The sequence below is a fragment of the Chelonia mydas genome, chromosome 3 (genome assembly GCF_015237465.2).
Source record: "Chelonia mydas isolate rCheMyd1 chromosome 3, rCheMyd1.pri.v2, whole genome shotgun sequence".
Classification (NCBI taxonomy): domain Eukaryota; kingdom Metazoa; phylum Chordata; order Testudines; family Cheloniidae; genus Chelonia; species Chelonia mydas.
In genome coordinates, this window is record NC_057851.1 from 50,291,793 (window position 1) to 50,310,531 (window position 18,739).

Genomic DNA, 18,739 nt, shown 5'->3' on the forward strand with positions numbered 1-18,739 from the left:
AAGAAAAAAGATGTTAATTTAACCTGCTTTAAACCTTTTGCATCTAATGGTTGCTAATGTTTTGATTGCAGATCGACCTAATTATACAAATGTTCAAAGATATCTCAAATTAGTCTCTCAATTTACATCTAAACTATTTTCACGTATAGTTTTGTTCATACAAACAGTTGTACTTGCAAAATATAGAAGGCATGTACATAACTGCCTGATTTGCGGTTCATATGTTGTTTGTACACAGAAAACAAGGTGGCCAATATAAGATTTTAAAACATAGCAACTAAAGTAGAAGATACTGAATTTTCATTGGATAAAATTCAAGAATTTAAAGTATGATATACTGTAACAACAGGATGTGTAGTTCCCTTGGATATCTATTGTTTTAGGGTATCTGTGGCTAATTTAATTACTCGTATAGGGTCTAATTCAGCAAAGTACTGAGCATTTTCTGAGAGGTTATGAGTAAGGCTATGTTTTAGTCACGGGTATTTTTAGTAAAAGTCACGGACAGGTCACGGGCAGTAAACAAAAATTCATAGCCAGTGACCTGTCCATGACTTTTACTAAAAATACCAGTAAATAAAACTTGGGAGGCAAGGGGGGGGCTGTGCAGGGGCCCCATCGGTGCTAGGGGAGGGCAGCCCGGCTGCTTGGGGAGGGGGGGTGGCAGCGTGCAGCCCAGGACCCCTGTCGGTGCTGGGGAAGGGGTTGGCAGGGCTGGCAGGCTCCCTACCCGGCTCCGCACCTCCCCCCCCCAGCAGCAGAGTTTGCGTGTGGGAGAGGGCAGGGGGTTGGGGCATGGGATGGGGTGAGGTGGGCTCTGGGCGGTGCTTACCTGGGGGCTCCCCAGAAGTGGCGACATCTGCTAGGTGGAGGCGTGGCCTCACTCAGCTGCTAGGTGGAAGCGTGGCCAGGCAGCTCTGCACACTGCCTCCGCCTGCAGGCACCGCCCCCACAGCTCCCACTGGTCTCAGTTCCCAGCCAATGAGAGCTGCAAAGCCAGCGCTATGGGCGGAGTCAGCCCACAGAGATGCCTGGCCACGCCTCTGCCTAGCAGCTGAGCAAGGGTGATGTCGCTGCTTCCGGGGAGTCTCCCAGGTAAGTGCCACCCAGATCCCACCTCACCCCATCCCATGCCCCGACCCCCTGTCTTCTCCCACATCCAAACTCTGTAGCTGGGGGGCGCGGTGGCCTGCAACTGCCCCAGCAGCAGCCGGTATTTGCAGGGGCTGCCTGAGCTGCCCCTGAGCCAGATGCATTGGTCATTGAAGAAGTCACGGAGGTCACAGAAAGTCATGGCATCCGTGACTTCCATGACCTCCATGACAAACTCACAGCCTTAGTTATGAGCACCCTCAACAGGAGTTGAAAGCTTTCACTATCTTTGCATTATTGGACTCATACGGTAAATACAAGGCAGGAAAAAATAAGCTTTAATCTGCAGGATTAATCGATTTTATGACACTCTTTTTTACTGGTTTGTTTTGCTGATTTCACGTAAAAAGTCAGAGGGTCACATTTTCCTTAGCCATGACCTGATGCTTTGCAAAAAAGGCAAATACCACTTTCAGCAGATGTATTAACAAGAATGTTGTACATAAGGCACAGGAGGTCATTGTTATTCTCTATTTTTCACTGGTGAGGCCTTAGTTGGAGAACTGTGTCCAGTTTTGGGCAGCATAGCAAGAAGGATCTGAACAAATTAGCTAAAGTCCAGAGGAGAGCAACAAAAATGATAAGAGGTTGGAAAAGAGAGGAAAGGTTGAAAGAAATGGGCACATTTAGTCCAGAGAAGTGTGAAAAAGCAGGGACATAACAGTTTTCATATATGTAAAAGGATGTTATAAAGGGGATGGTGAACAATTGTTCTCCATGTCCATAGTCCACCAAAGACAGGACAAAAAGTAACAGGCTTCATTGGCAGCAAGGGAAATTTAGGCTGAATGTTAGGACAGCATTCTAGCTATAAGGATCGTTAAGCACTGGAACTGGTTAATAAGGCAGGTTGTGGAAGCCCTGTCATTGGAGGTTTCTAAGGACGGATTATACGAAACATCAGTCAGGAATGGTCTAGGTCAGTGGTTCTCAACCTATTTACCATTGTGGGATGCAATCATTCCTGACTGATGTGCAATACTACCTGTACAGCCCTGAGGATGTTTGTGGCTCTGTGCTGATTGGGCCACAAGTGGTCGTGGGCCGCAGGTTGAGAACCGCTAGTCTGGGTATACCTGGTCCTGCCTGAGTGCAGGGGGGTGGACTAGATGATCTCTGGAAGTCTTGCCAGGAGTACATTTATATGATTCTATGTAGGTTTTAAATTGCCTACCCCAGCCCTTGTGTGGCCCACAGAATTCCAGTCTCTGTGCTCTGGGGACCAAAAGGACTGCTCCCTTTGGAGCATGCACTTTCTCAAAAAGGATAGGAAGAAGCAGAGCCATACCACTTTCTGCTCTATGCAGGTGACTGGACACTTGCAGTTAGAAGAAGCTGTATTTAACAAAGGTATGCACCAACAGTCACCCAGCCTGTATGTGTCCCAGACCTCCAAAAGCCATTCTGACCTGATGAGGCAGGATGCCTCTCTGTGTTCCCACTGGAGCTGAGTAACTCAGCCATGTTCCTGAAGCAGAACTGCACATAATGTGCACAACATAACTCAAAGTGATGAATGAGGAATTAACAGAACACTAATTTCTTCAGGTACATGAGTAACTAGGTAAAAGCAATCAGGCAGCACCCCCAGCCTACCTAATTTGAGTATATAAAGACTGGCAAAGAACATGGTGATTTTTTTTTCCTTTTTAAACATTTCCTGCATTAGCCTATTGGAACAGAAGAGGATGTACCAAGGAAGATAAAGATATAAATCTATTTTTTTCCTTTAGGGAGTGTTTTCTAGTGAGATCACAATAAAGATCCTTTTGGAGAAATAAACAAGGTATTATACTTCAATTTATTCTATTAAGGAAGTATTACTTATGTTGCATAGTCGAACACTTGAAAGTTAGGAAACATATCAATTAAGGTTGTCTGTACAGGCTGCCAAAATTTTGCTGACAATGGAAGCAAAATGGAAGGGGAATGACAATTTTCAAAAGTTTACAAGTCAGCTAACCCTGAACTGAATTTCATGGGAGAAAGAAAATTCACTTTTCCAACCTAACGGCTTTTCCCCCAACAAATTTCAAAGGCCTGTTGCTAAAAATGGAGGTGTCAGATCTCAAAAAGATGGAAAAACTCTTTTACAATGGAAAGCATAATAAAATCTACCTATTGCGATCTCTACCAGCTCTCACCATATTTTGTTTTTAGAAGGAAAGGGAGAAAGAATGTTGTTGAATAAAAAAAATCCCCTTCTTGACTCTTTGTATGGAAAAGCAAGGTTATAATGACTGAGCACTGAGGTTGAGACAAACAGCATCTGATCAGCATTGCTGATCTATCAGCAATAGTAGTCTCAAGTTAAAAGGAACAACATTCTTCATGAAAGCTAGTATGTGGCAGATGTTGCTTCACTCAATCATTTGAGAAATATGTACACATTCTAATAACTTTTTGTCATATTTTACTGAAACAAAACCTACAAGCCATCACACATTTTTCATGAGTCTATTTTTCAAATTTGCTTTTTAGTGTACTACATAAATGCATAATTTGTTTTTTATTATCTTGTAACTCAGTCCTATGCCTTTCATTTTTCTATTTTGATGATCTCTTAGTATTTCTATTTGCATAAATCCACTGTGTTGTCCTAATTCATATCCAGTTATTCAGTTAAATATGTATTTTTAGCAAAGAATAAATGTATAACATCAAGTTCTGATATTCAGAGTAGTGAATAACCCTTGATTCACCTGAAGTAAATGGGAAGGCAGGTGCTCAGTCCCTCTGAAATTCAGACTCTATATATTATTTTGTAAGCATTTTCATATATTCTTTTTCTAGTCTATTCTTCTAGGGAGCCAGTAGTGAGGTTTGTGTGACATCTGTACAAGGACTTTGTTCTTGAACACTTCCATGAGGGAATCCTGGAAAACATTATCCAGGTCAGGAAGGTTTGCCCCTCTTCCCCCTGTGGAAAAATGGAAGACCCCAGAACAATCTAGAAACAGGGTCTGCAAACTTCTGCAGGTCTGGCTCCTTTCCCCCAACTTCCTGCCAGCATGGCTCTATTGGAATAGATCTAGTAAGGATTGCCTGAATGCCTGGTGGGATGCTGAGGGAAAGGGGAAACATGGAAGCCTGGGAGGCAGGTATCGTAGGCCAGGGGAGACTAAGTCTCCTCTAACCCGCCCCAAGGCCCCACTCATACACTCCCTCTCCCCCTCCCCTGAAGCTGGGAGGGGGGCTCAGCGCCAGCCGACAGCCTGGAGCTCAGGACTCAGGCCGGCTGGTGGCCTGGGGGTTGGGCGGGGGCCTAGGCCAACTGGCTGCCTGGGGGTCAGGATGGCCTGGGGTTGGGATGGCCAGCATGGCTGGGTAGCGATGGCCAGTGTCTTGGGGTGCCTGGGGTGGGTAGGCGAGGCTCATCTGGCTGCAGGGGGCTCAGGGCTGCAGGTGTAGGGGGCTAGTCTTGGGGCTCTGGTGTGCAGGGGGCCTTGCTTTGGGTGGAAGGGGGGAGGCTGGGGGCTAGCCTCCCCAAAGTGGGGGTTTACCTGCTACGCATGCATGCAAGAATTAACATTATCTGGGGTAATAACTGTTTTAAATATTTTATCTCTGGCTGATCTAGTAATGCATGAAAACATCAACCCCAACCTTTGCTCCACCTGCATTCCCAAAGTTTTGCCATCCACCAGTCAGCCTCTTCCTTAAACACCTCCACGTGCTATTCTCCAATGTTGCCCCTTACGTATAGAGGAAAAGCTGGTAAAAATCTGATTGGCCTTCTTAGCCAGTGTGGATGTGTGGAATGGTGCTGAGAGGTGAACAACCCCCTTGGGCTACACTGTAAAACCAGTCAGTCAATGAGCCTGCTCAGCTGGGAGGGCACTTCATACTGGATAATCCAGGTGTTTACAACAGACTTCTGGGTTGGCTGACTGAGGCATAGGTCAGTTAGTGAAAGAGCCATGCCAGGTAGAAGGGACCTCTTTTTTTCCACCTTGAGTATCTTTGCTTCTAGCGGCAAGAGGTAGATAGAATCTATGTGAACAGCAGGCTCCCATTACTGTTTGGATTACAGCACAGCATTGTCCTCTGGGCTCATGAACAGGCAGGAGTGTATCTCCATGGGGCACTGATGGGCTTCTCTCAGAGCAATCATTCAGTCAGTTGGACATCCTGTGGGACGAGCAGATGTGCTGGATTCAAGAGCTGTGGGGATAGCACCCTGCCCTGAATTTCCTTCTCATCCATCATGGAAGCAGCAATGTCAGTTGTAGACAAGGACATGGGAAATGTGACTGGATAGCCCTGAAGGTCCTGTCTCCTTTTAGCTTGGAGATGTAGTCAGAGTTGCTGTCACTATGCAGAGGTTGGAGAGGTGCTCATGAACCAGTGGCAGTGGCAGTTGATTGGGCTCGGAAGCAGATCAACAGGATAATGAGATTGTTCGCTAGTGTGGTTGCAGAACAAATGCTGATGCAAGAGAGAATGTCATAAAACTCCCTTAAACTTTTTTTGTCAAGGTTGCATGCACCTATTCGATGCTAGAGTGGATGATTTCACTGGGATATTATGACTGTGATTCAGAAATAATTGTGGGCTCTCCAGAGAGGAAATGTCAATTAAGTTTTAGTCTAGAGACATCTCTGGCAGCAGTGTGTCAGAACCTTTATTCATCAGGGTCGTTATTGGAAGTGGTTGTCTCAAACCTTCAAATGAGAGGTTTGGGAAGAATACCTTCTCCCTGTGAATCAGGAATCAACACACTTTTCTTAGAAAACAATTGGATTCACACAGAAGCTCTGAGCCATCTTGTGAGGCCTGGCACTTTCCCAGGCAGTAGACTGTTTAGGGTTCTAGGACAGTATAGGCCTTTGGCAATGCTGACTCTTGTAAGGCCTTGGTTCTAAGTGGGCAAGTTGAGCCATGGGAGCGTGATGCTCTTAATTTCAGGAGCACTGATGACATGTGAGCATCCATGCTCTTCCCCCTTTTCCTTTGCTGGAAAATAATCCTGCCATGGATTTAATGAGGTTGCAGCCTGTTGGTCAAAATTCCTGATGTCTGTGTTCATCCTCTTTGCTCCTGCCATTCACAATCCTAACAGTCATTACCTTATCCTCCTTCAGATCCCTCCTTAAAACTCATCTCTACTGTGATGTTTGCAAAGCCTAGCTTGCTGATCATGGTTAGACTGGTGATAAGCTGTGACTATTCTTCTTTCCTTTTCCAGATTCTACCCTCATTAAAAAAGCCTTCAGTACATCAGTACATTCAACTTACAAAGTTGCAACAATTTTTCTTCACATTTATTTGATTGTATGTTGTATCCCCATCCTCTGCCCTTTGTCTTGTTGTGTTGTTAGACTATAGTCCTTTCAGGGCAGGGACTGTTCCTTTTCTGTGCCTGAAGACTGTTCAGAACAATGGGGCCCTAATCTTGATTGAAACTTTTGGTTCCTACCATAATATAAATATTTAATAGTAATAATCATAGATTGGGCTGGGTTGGGGGGGAGACGTGGTCAGCCTTTAACCTTCCCCCTTCATGGACACTGAGTGCACAGAAAGCTCTCCGCAAAATCTAGGGAGAGAGGGTATGGTGTGTAGATGCTCCTGAGCCTCACCATTCCCTGAGGATGAAAGGAGGGAAGGGCAGAATCTAGGCTGTTCTCAGGAATATGACTATCTGAATGTTTAAACCTTGTAGGTATAGATATTTGTAACTTAGGTAGTTCTCCTAACTCAAAAGAAATCTTTCTGCATTAATGTGTTAGTTGCAAACAAGAACACACATGATTTCATATTTTACATATAGAGTAATCGTAACAAACTCATATTAAAGAAGGTACAAGACCTTTGTGACCAACGTGTTTGCAACATATGTTCATATAAAATTTGAACTGAAGAGTGAATATCTATAAAAGTTAACAACTTAAATAATTTAGCTTATTTTCCTTTCACTTACATACAAGGATTAACTATGTATGAAATACAATGTGGCAAAATACATGGTCCAAAAATGTAGAGATAATATTTGAAAAAGCTATACGTGGATTTCTTTAAATATCATAAGGTTAAAGATATTAGTGTTAAATTCTCTATTGCCACATATTAAAAGGAGAATATCATGCAATAAATGAAGTATGAAACATTTTCTGGGATATTAATATATTAGCCATCAAGCAGGTAGAAAACAGTACCCTTTAGGTCAAATAGGATACTTAAGCATTTAGCAAAAAATTGAGTACATTGCTTGCAAGAAAATTGTAAAGCTATAAAATGATTCAGTTCAGTGATTCCAGTATGGTTTAATGATAATGAATCTTTTGTATCACCCACCTTGGGAATATCTAACATTACTGAGTCCTACTACTTTTAATGACTTTTTGGTAAGGAAGAAGGATATGAAAACACACATGTGCATATTAGTTAATGCAAGACAAGAATTATTCATATTTAATTTAATCAGCTCAGTAAAAAATAAAATTGCAGGAACATTGAATGTTTCAAACACAATTTTGTATATAGTCAGGCTAAGAATGAATGTTTCCCAGTTTAATAGATTCCTTCTATTTATATATGTAATATATATTTAGTTATTAAGAGTGTTAACAATGTTGTAAAAATAGGAGTAAATAATATCACTGAATCTTAATGTGCTTTTTCTTTTCTTTTATTTTCTTTTCTCAATTTTTTGTGAGGTGAGTAGTTTCAGTGTACCTGGCCTATTATTTCACATACTTTTAACAGTAAAGTTGTTTTTTTTTTAAAATGACTGATAAAACATGCTAGAAAAAAAAAAGTAGCAGAGGACTGCAAAAGGACTCCAGGCTCTCAGGAGAAGATGGAGGAAAAACTGAAGGATAGTGAGTGCAGAACAGATATGCCCACATCCAAACCCCACTATTATCACTGACAACTAGCATAAGTCCCTAGCCTCTGTTTGTCAGAAGCTGGGAATGGGCAATAGGGGATAGATAACTTGATGATTACCTGAAAGGCACCTTAGAGACTAACAAATTTATCTGAGCATAAGCTTTCATGGGCTAAAACCCACTTCATCAGATGCATGCAGTGGAAAATACAGTAGGAAGATATATATACATATATATATACACAGAGAGAACATGAAAAAAATGGGAGTTGCCATACCCACTATAAAAAGAGTGATCAGTTAAGGTTGGCTATTATCAGTAGGAGAAAAAAAAACCTTTTGTAGTGATTCACAGGATGGCCCATTTCCAACAGTTGACAAGGTGTGAGTAAAAGTAGGGGGGGGAATAAGCATGGGGAAATAGTTTTACTTTGTGTAATGACCAATCCACTCCCAGTCTTAACTATTCTGTTAATTCCATCTGAAGCACCTGGCATTGGCCACTGTCTGAAGATAGGATCCTGGCCTAGATGGACCTTTGGTCTGACCCAGTATGGCAGTTCTTATGTAAATATGTAATGTTGTGGCTGTGTCGGTCCCATGATGTTAGAAGCACGAGGTGGGTGAGATAATATCTTTTATTGGACCAACTTCTGTTGGTGAGAGAGACAAGTTTTGAGACTACACAGAGCTCTTCTTCAGGTTACCTTTTAACCTGAGTTCAAGCTCTGTGTAAACTCAAAAGATTGTCTCTCTCATCAACAGAAGTTGGTCCAATAAAAGACATTACTTCGCTCGCATTCTCTAAAGCAGTGTAATTTTTTTTAATATATAACCATGTTGTATATAAATCTTGTATGGGGCTGAAGCTAGCAGTAGAGTCATCATAAGATTTTTATTTTTTATTTTTATATAGAGCAAATTACTTCCAATCCTTCCTCCACCCAAATAAAAATGCAAATTTGGAACATTTGGCTAATAATGGTATTTCTTTGCATACACATCTACAAATTAACTTCTTGTGTTCTTCACAGTGTAAAGCTTTTTGTAACTTTTAAAAACAAATAAACTTGGTTCAATAGATGTGAGGTTTACCCTGGGCAAATCACTTTCACTCCTATGTTTTCCCCATCAATAAAATGGATATAATGATACTTCCTTCCTTTGTAAAGTACTTTGAGATCTATGAATGAAAATACTCTACAAGAAATTAGAAATTATTATCATTAGAGACATATTTCAAATATTCAGAGGTTTGCTCCAGATCTGGTTACTTATCCACATCCTTCCCTCCTCCCCCAAATATTCTGCTTGAATTGTCACTCAGTAATGCTCTTTCATGATTTTTTAAAATATATTTTGTGCTCTTGTCTGTGCTTGAAATACTGCAGCAAGAGCATCTCTAGTGATAGTTTGATACTTCTTCTATTGTTTGCAGCTCCAACCAAGAAGCATACAACTGCATACTATAAAAATGAATGACTCACTTGTTCTAGACCTCCGAAAATACTCTGACTCATTCTGAGGTTTGGGGAAAAAGGTTTGAATCAATTCCTAATTTAGCTCAAGTGACTAGTACACATATCCTAAATTAGGCTTCAAGCCTGCAAACATGTATGCTTGTGAGACACTTTACATATGTTAATTGAATGAAACTATTCACATGTGTAAAGCTACTCATTAGCATAAATGCCTGCAATATTGGATTTAGTGTCATTTATATGATGATGCATATTTTATAGTATTAGGAAAAGTGATACTATGCAGAAAGTGACAGATTTTTATACCTTTAGAATCTGTTAAGAAAAACACTGTCAAACTGAAAAACACTGTCAAACTGTTTCCGAGTTTATGACAAGACCTCCTGTTTATTGAGCTCCTCATTAGGCAGGTGACTCATAGAATCATGGAATCATAGAATATCAGGGTTAGAAGGGACCTCAGGAGGTCATCTAATCCAACCCCCTGCTCAAAGCAGGACCAATCCCCAACTAAATCGTCCCAGCCAGGGCTTTGTCAAGCCTGACCTTAAAAATATCTAAGGAAGGAGATTCCACCACCTCCCTAGGTAACGCATTCCAGTGTTTCACCACCCTCCTAGTGAAAAAGTTTTTCCTAATATCCAACCTAAACCTCCCCCACTGCAACTTGAGACCATTACTCCTTGTTCTGTCATCAGCTACCACTGAGAACAGTCTAGATCCATCCTCTTTGGAACCCCCTTTCAGGTAGTTGAAAGCAGCTATCAAATCCCCCCTCATTCTTCTCTTCCGCAGACTAAACAATCCCAGTTCCCTCAGCCTCTCCTCATAAGTCATGTGTTCCAGTCAGCTAATCATTTTTGTTGCCTTCCGCTGGATGTTTTCCAATTTTTCCACATCCTTCTTGTAGTGTGGGGCCAAAACTGGACACAGTACTCCAGATGAGGCCTCACCAATGTTGAATAGAGGGGAACGATCACGTCCCTCTATCTGCTGGCAATGCCCCTGTGTATACATCCCAAAATGCCATTGGCCTTCTTGGCAACAAGGGCACACTGTTGACTCATATCCAGCTTCTCGTCCACTGTAACCCCTAGGTCCTTTTCTGCAGAACGGCTGCTGAGCCATTCGGTCCCTAGTCTACAGCGGTGCATGGGATTCTTCTGTCATAAGTGCAGGACTCTGCACTTGTCCCTGTTGAACCTCATCAGATTTCTTTTGGCCCAATCCTCCAATTTGTCTAGGTCCCTCTGTATCCTATCCCTACCCTCCAGTGTATCTACCTCTCCTCCCAGTTTAGTGTCATCTGCAAACTTGCTGAGGGTGCAATCCACACCATCCTCCAGATCATTTATGAAGATATTGAACAAAACCGGCCCCAGGACTGACCCTTGGGGCACTCCACTTGATACCGGCTGCCAACTAGACATGGAGCCATTGATCACTACCCGTTGAGCCCGACAATCTAGCCAACTTTCTATCCACCTTATAGTCCATTCATCCAGCCCATACTTCTTTAACTTGCTGGCAAGAATACTGTGGGAGACCGTGTCAAAAGCTTTGCTAAAGTCAAGGAACAACATGGCCACCGCTTTCCCCTCATCCACAGAGCCAGTTATCTTGTCACAGAAGGCAATTAGATTAGTCAGGCATGACTTGCCCTTGGTGAATCCATGCTGACTGTTCCTGATCACTTTCCTCTCCTCTAAGTGCTTCAGAATTGATTCCTTGAGGACCTGCTCCATGATTTTTCCAGGGACTGAGGTGAGGCTGACTGGCCTGTAGTTCCCCGGATCCTCCTTCTTCCCTTTTTTAAAGATGGGCACTACATAGCCTCTTTCCAGTCGTCCGGGACTTCCCCAGATCGCCATGAGTTTTCAAAGATAATGGCCAGTGGCTCTGCAATCACATCCGCCAACTCCTTTAGCACTCTCGGATGCATCGCATCCGGCCCCATGGACTTGTGCTCGTCCACCTTTTCTAAATAGTCCCGAACCACTTCTTTCTCCACTGCAGTGCAGTAGTCTGGGAGCTGACCTTCCAGACTCCTTCCAGAGCTGACAAGATTGTAGGCTCGTTTATCGGTTAGCAAGATAGCTATTAGACAAAATGCACACACATGCTTTATGAGTGAGATTCTGCATCTAAGTTTCTCAAACATGAAAATATCAACTGCCTTGCATTCATATGATGATTTTGTATAAACTGAAATAAATTCAACAATTGCCACTAAAATTCAGCATTTAGCTTTAGTTACCACAAATTCATATGTAGATACTGATAAACAAGAGTTTGATCCTGAAAAGTGCTAAGCACACGTCACTACTCAGCAATTTACAGGAATTTCATCCATATGCTTTATTTTTAGAATAGAATTTAACCAATATTTCAGATAACTGGTACTGTAGAACAGGGCTGACTTTTCAGTGGCAACTGCTTTCCCAACTGTTCTGTGACCATTTTATTGAACTAGAGTACTAATTAATCAATGATTCATCACTTGATTTTTACCATGATTCAATAAGAAAAGTGTGTACTTGATACACTGTCAACAAAAACACAAAGCAGACTGCTATCATTTGCAAATAGAAATATATCTTCTTACTAAATGTTGCATCCGATGAAGTGGGCTGTAGCCCACGAAAGCTTATGCTCAAATAAATTTGTTAGTCTCCAAGGTGCCACAAGTACTCCTGTTCTAAAGTCTCTGACCATTAAAGATGACTGGGAATTTCACATAAAACATTCTCCATTGTGCTACATCAAGTTAGTAGAATCTTTGTGAAATGTCTAATGTTTAGATTATTGATCTACTCATTTCTTCAGAGTGCTTTTGCTAGAATTAATAAAATGCAAATATCATTGGCAATATACAGTAATTCCATTTACAAACTAAACTGGACAATGTGGAATACCTAATTTAAATTGTAAATTTCCAATTTGCATATTCCACTTTTGTTATTGTGAGTTGCGCCTTTCTGACTGGTCCCTTGATTCCTGATTGTTAATGTCTATTTGTTACTGTCACTTCTTACTCAGATGTATTTTCTGTAACCATTTTATTTAATCTGTTTTTTTGTCCTCTTTCATCTTGTTTTTTCCCCCTACTATTAACTCCTTGAATACTATTACTGTGCAGTTGCAAAGATGTACAGTTAGCAAAAATTATTTTTTTTCACAAGAGGCCAATAATTTGGAATATTTCAAACAATAATTTGGCAACCCATTGTTTGGGTAGGTCCTTAAGAAAAGAAGCTCATTTTGTCTCTTTCAGAGAATAGGTAAAATGGCAATTCATCAGCAACAGATATTCAACACATATGAAAATGCACCCACCCTTGCAGCCTCACAAGTGGGGAGATTTTGTCAAAGCAAAGAAAACAGAACAACTGTTCCCCCCTTCTTTGTTTACCTTCCCTCCTCATGGAACTAAAGAGAGAAGCTCTGTGTTTGACTGGTTGGACAGACAGGTGCAGCATAAGACTATGGGCTCCCATGCACTCAAATGGAGGAGTTTATAAACCCTTCCCCTTGCCCAGGACACTATTCTGCATTGGGAAGAAAAGTTCTCTCCTTGGGGTTAGAGTGGGACAAGGTTTTGGGGCCTTGCTATGGAAAACATGCAAACAAGGTTAATGGTGCAGAGGGTTTGTGCGGGAAGCTGATAGCAGGCATCCTCCAGGTGATGTAGATTTCAGTAGGAAGGATGATCTACACTGGACCAGTTATTGCCGGATAGTTCCCAGATGTGTCATTTCATAAAGATGTGGCCTAGTTCAATCACTTTCCCGCTGTCTTGACATTCTTCCTGTTGTGTCTGGGACAATACAGCCATTTCTTTGGGTGCCTAACTTTATGTATCCAAGTTTGAATATTTTGGCTAGTGTTATAAATTATGCTCAAAGGGTATATTCAGTCCTTATACATCTCAAAATCTGACTAGACAGTTACGTTTGTCATGGTAAAGACCTTATTCTGCAAATATCCTACAGATTTCAAGCAGAGTATGGTTAAGTAAGGAAGTGAACTGAGCCATTTAAAAATTCTAGCAGCGGACAGTTTCTTACAACATGCTACATTTTGCCAGATCTTAAGAAATTTTAATCTGGGTTTTACAATGATTATTTTTAGTTCACTGAACCTCTAAAACAACTCTGGCTGATTTCAAAGCGAATGGTGAAAATCTGCATATTGAAGGATTTTATTATTTTTCGGTGATCACAAATTGTTCCATGTAAACTATCAAAGTACTTTTAATTTGTTTTGAAGTTAAATCCATATGAACATGACAGTTGTTCTACTGTTAATGGATCCAGTCCAAACCTTTGGAAGTATGTCTGAATCTATAAATATTAATAAAGGACAAGATTAAATTGATTTTTTTGAATTATGCTTGTTATTAATCGAGTGACCTGCCTGAAACCTTAAGTGTTTGTGCCCTGAACCTATTAATTGCTTTAGATTAAGAGAACCAGGAGGTAAAAAAAAAAAATCTGTAGTTGGCTAAAGGCAACAGCACTGCAGCATGCATGGGGGGGCAGGGAATACATTGTCTGAAGCTAGCTCCTTTCACTAAATTAGATGTCAGTAGATTTTTTACATTTCTTTTTTTCATGTGTAAGAAAAACTTTTCAATTAACATTATAAATACAGTATATTTAACAAATGAAGTTAACACAGATCAGCACTGTCTCATTTTAAAAGAAAAGGAGTACTAGTGGCACCTTAGAGACTGGTGCCACTAGTACTCCTTTTCTTTTTGCGAATACAGACTAACACGGCTGCTACTCTGAAACCTGTCATTTTAAAAGGTAGTTCATGGGGTAGAAATGGAACCGCTCTGTTACACAAAAGCAATTCAGCAGTTAGAGGTGACAATCCTGTTTCCCCACCTTAGAGTGCAGAGGGTTTCTGAAGGCAGCAAGCCAGTTCCACTGAGCAGCCTGAGCCCATAGTGGGTTGTGAACCCAGTCAGGTACAGCGCAAATTGTGCAAAAGCCACAGACAGGGCCACTGTAGGGCCACAAACCCAATGGTCGACTGTCTCGGGGGATGGCAGTGTTAAAGATTCTCTTTCCTCCTACTACATTCCTTCATGAGCAGCACTAGCACCACTCCTTGGCCACTGGATCCTGACCAGCACCTGTGGTATCTGATATGGGGTAGGAGGGGCACAATGCACGGATACATTATTTGTATTGCAATAGGCCCATAAGCCTCAGTCATTGTGCTATGGTCTGTTCTAACACACAACAGAAACTATCCCTGCTACAGGTAGCTTACAATCTAAACAGAAGACTGAGACAATAGGTGGATATAGACAGACAGATGGGGAAGCCCGAGGAAACAAAGCAATATTCAGTATGATAAACAATAGTCGCTGCTAACTAACTGTTGTCAATTTTTGTTTCTATTCAACACAGGAAAGGAGCGTTTGAACGGTGCATTTGAACAAAGACAATGGTGTGGCTTTGCAGATGTTTATGGGGAGCTATTCTCAAGCCTAACGGCCATCTTGAAAGAAACCAAAAAGGTACTTGTTTGAAAGTTTAACAAGTGGCCTTGAAGATTGGTATCATTGCTAATCAGAGGCAGGAATAGATAGCTGGACAGTATATGAAAGATGAGAGATTGGGTGGGGATATCATGAAGAACTTTGAAAGTGAAAATTAGTATCTTATGTTTGATGCAATAAAGAATGTGGATTCCCCATGAGTTAGCAAGGTTGTGTCATGTATCTGCCAAGACAGAGACAAGAGTGAGTGATGAATATGCAACCGTTGTCTGTTCAAAGTCAAATATCTTGCTCAGTACAATGGATTTGCTCTAGATAGGAGAAGACACTTCCTCCTCTTGTCTGAAGTGGGAGGGTGTTTGGAAGTAACGGAAAGTTACCAGGAAGAGAACAAAAGAAGCAGGTGACCCCAGCAGGAGTCTATAAAGAAACTCACAAAGGGATATATAGGTGTGTGTGAGAGACATTTTGCATCAGCTTAAGATAAGGGAGACTATTGAAAGGGCAGGGTAAGCCAGAGGGTGGAGAAGATTAGCATGACCCCCGCGCAAGGATGACACGCAAATTCGTGAAGAATTCCAAATACCAATAATACCCCAAAGACTCCCAAGGGAAAGGTGAGCTAATGACGGACTTTGTATTCAGGATGTTTTGTATGATCCATAGTCTCCTGTGCTTTTGTCTGTTAAGTAAAAAATATAAAGCTGACAGATTGAACAGAATGTGTGTGTGTGTATTGACTCTTTCACAAGTACTGTTTGCCCTTGAGGGAGTTAAACTGTAACCGAAAGCTTCACACCTTTGGGGTGGAGCTCTGGGAGAGGGGTGTGTTCAAGTGCTGGGGATTCTTAAGGGTGAGCACTGTGTCCAGAGGGGCAAGGTGTCTGGACAACAGGTTCTAACATTCAGAAGAGGGGTTCCAAAAAGAAGGTTGTGCCCTGAGTGTGTGCCTAGGGACCCTGAGTTTGGGGCAGTGGCTGGACTCTGTTCAGACTCCTGGAGCTTAAACTCCTCCTGGAAATCCAGAGCACAGAGCTACACTTGTAGCACAGTAAGTCAGACTGGTCACATGGTTTTTGACTGAGATGCTCCACAGTGTGAGAGCAGGAGTGGGGAAGTGGGGCTGAGCCAGGGCTGACTCCTACAGGGGCATGCACATGAATAAAAACGTGAGGCTTTTGGAGGGGCACATTCTGTGACCCTGCCACAGCCCCAATGCCAGGGGAGTTCGCTCTGCCCACTGCAGCCCCAGGGCTGGAGGAGCTTCCTCTCCCTGCCCTGGCCCTGAGGCCAGAGGAGTTCTGTGCCCCCACAGGTTATTGAAGGGGGCTGTGTCCCTGCTTGCCCCCATTTGTGCACTCCCTTGTACCCCTTCAATGGGAGAGTGGACAAAAGGGTGAAAGGTGGGGGAGGAGATTGAAACTTGGAGAGAATCAAAACTATATCAGTGCAAGAAAGGGAAGAGAAGGCAGGGAGGAAAGGGTTGATAACATTCTACTTCTTACTCAAGATTGTGTCTGTTTTAGGCTAGGATAGTAATATCTGAAATAGGTGGGCTTCATTGTATCTGGACTTGCAGAGAGGCATTTAACTCCTATAAGGGTCTAATTAGTTGGGTCAAACAGGGTAACTCAGTGCTTGGTGAAGAAGGGGAATATGGATCCATAGCCATCTATTGACAGGAATAATTAACTGGAAAAGTTGTTTGTCAGTTTTGCATTTTACAGTTCAGCATTTCAGTAGATACAGCTGGTGTGTTTGGCCTTTAATGACACCACTGGTATCAAAGTGATGATCATCACATCTGGTTGCTTTTCCCACTAGAGTTATTTAATGGTTTTACTTTTAAAAATACTAATTTCCAAAAATTAGTACCAAGGACTTTTGTTTACTTCCAGAAATTTGGGATCCTAGTTTTCCTATAAATAGGAACTCAGTCTTATTCAATGGAATTCACCTGCAGGACAAACTGAATTAAGCAAGTGTTAATACAAGTGCAAAATCTACAAATTATATTTGTCCTTTCAAGTGATGACTAAAACTCACTGCAGTTATTTTAGTCATCCAAACGTTTAACTATCCACAGCTGTCCACAACTGAACTCTTCTGGTTCAGCCGGTTACTCAAATAAGTCTGTTTACATTTGCAGGAGATAATGCTGCCTGCTTCTTGTTTACAATGTCACCTGAAAGTGAGAACAGGCGTTTGCATGGCACTGTTGTAGCCGGCGTCGCATGATATTTACGTGCCAGATGCGCTAAAGATTCATATGTCCCTTCATGCTTCAACCACCATTCCAGAGGACGTGTCCGTGCTGATGACGGGTTCTGCTCGATAATGATCCAAAACAGTGCAGATCGACACACGTTCATTTTAATCATCTGAGTCAGATGCCACCAGCAGAAGACTGATTTTATTTTTTGGTGATTCAAATTTTGTAGTTTATGCATCAGAGTGTTGCTTTTTAAGATTTCTGAAAGCATGCTCTGCACCTCATCCCTCTCAGATTTTAAAACCTTGGGTCAAGTGCTGTAGCTATCTTTTGAAATCTCACATTGTACCGTCTTTGCGTTTTGTCAAATTTGCAGTGAAAGTGTTCTTAAAATGAACAACATGAGCTAGATCGTCATCCGATACTGATATAATATGAAAAACATGGCAGAATGCTGGTAAAACAGGGTAGGAGACAGGGTACTATTCTCCCCCAAGGAGTTCAGTTAAAAAATAATTAATGCATTAATTTTTTAATGTGTGTCATCATCATGGAAGCATGTCCTCTGAAATGGTGGCCAGAGCCATGAAGGGGCATACGAATCTTTAGCATATCTGGAACGTAAATGCCTTGCAATGGCAGCTACAAAAGTGCCATGTGAATGCCTGTTCTCAATTTCAGGGGACATTGTAAATAAGAAGCAGGCAGCATTATCTTCCATATATTTAAACAAACTTGTTTGTCTTAACAATTGGCTGAATAAGAAGTAGGATTGAGTGGACTTGTAGGCTCTAAAATTTTACATTGTTTTGTTTCTGAGTGCAGTTATGTAACAAAAATCTACATTTGTAAGTTGCACTTTCATGATAAAGGGATTGCATTACGGTACTCGTATGAGGCGAATTTAAAAAATACTATTTCTTTTGTTTATCACTTTTACAGTGCAAATATTTTTAATAAAGTAATAATATAAAGTCAGCACTGTACACTTTGTATTCTGTGTTGTAATTGAAATCACTATATTTGAAAAATGTAGAAAAACATCCAAAATATTTAATAAATTTCAATTGGTATTCTTTTAACAGTGCTATTAAAACTGTGAGTAATCATGATTAATTTTTTGAGTTAATTGCATGAATTAACTGTAATTGACAGCCCTAGTTATTATACAACATGACCACATTTCCTGCATTTCAAATCCCATTTTAAAAGAAGCAATAACACAAGTCTGAACACAAAGAAAGGTTTTTCATGTTAGATCAAGGACAACCGTGGGAATGTTACTTCTCACATATATGGGTCCAGTATATTTACAAAACCAAGTTGTCCTTGGTAGATGCCACCATGTTTTCCATCACCAATCCCTTTAAGTAATGATACCATTATGCAACTGACTATTAAAAATTCTTGACACTGAAGTGGGTTTCACTTTGGTAACCAGTCACCACTAGAAGGCCACGTATAATTTTATCATAGCACTATAGTACTTAAAAAGATACTGCAGTATGAGGAACAGTAATGTAACTTGATTAAGTTGTCTGTTACCA

The 18,739-nt window shown here is 41.3% G+C and overlaps 1 pseudogene; it reads left to right on the forward strand.

Moving 5' to 3' along the window:
* Positions 1 to 15,503: 15,503 nt before the first annotated feature.
* LOC114019666 lies at positions 15,504 to 15,568 on the forward strand (annotated as a pseudogene).
* The last annotated feature ends 3,171 nt before the right edge of the window (positions 15,569 to 18,739 follow it).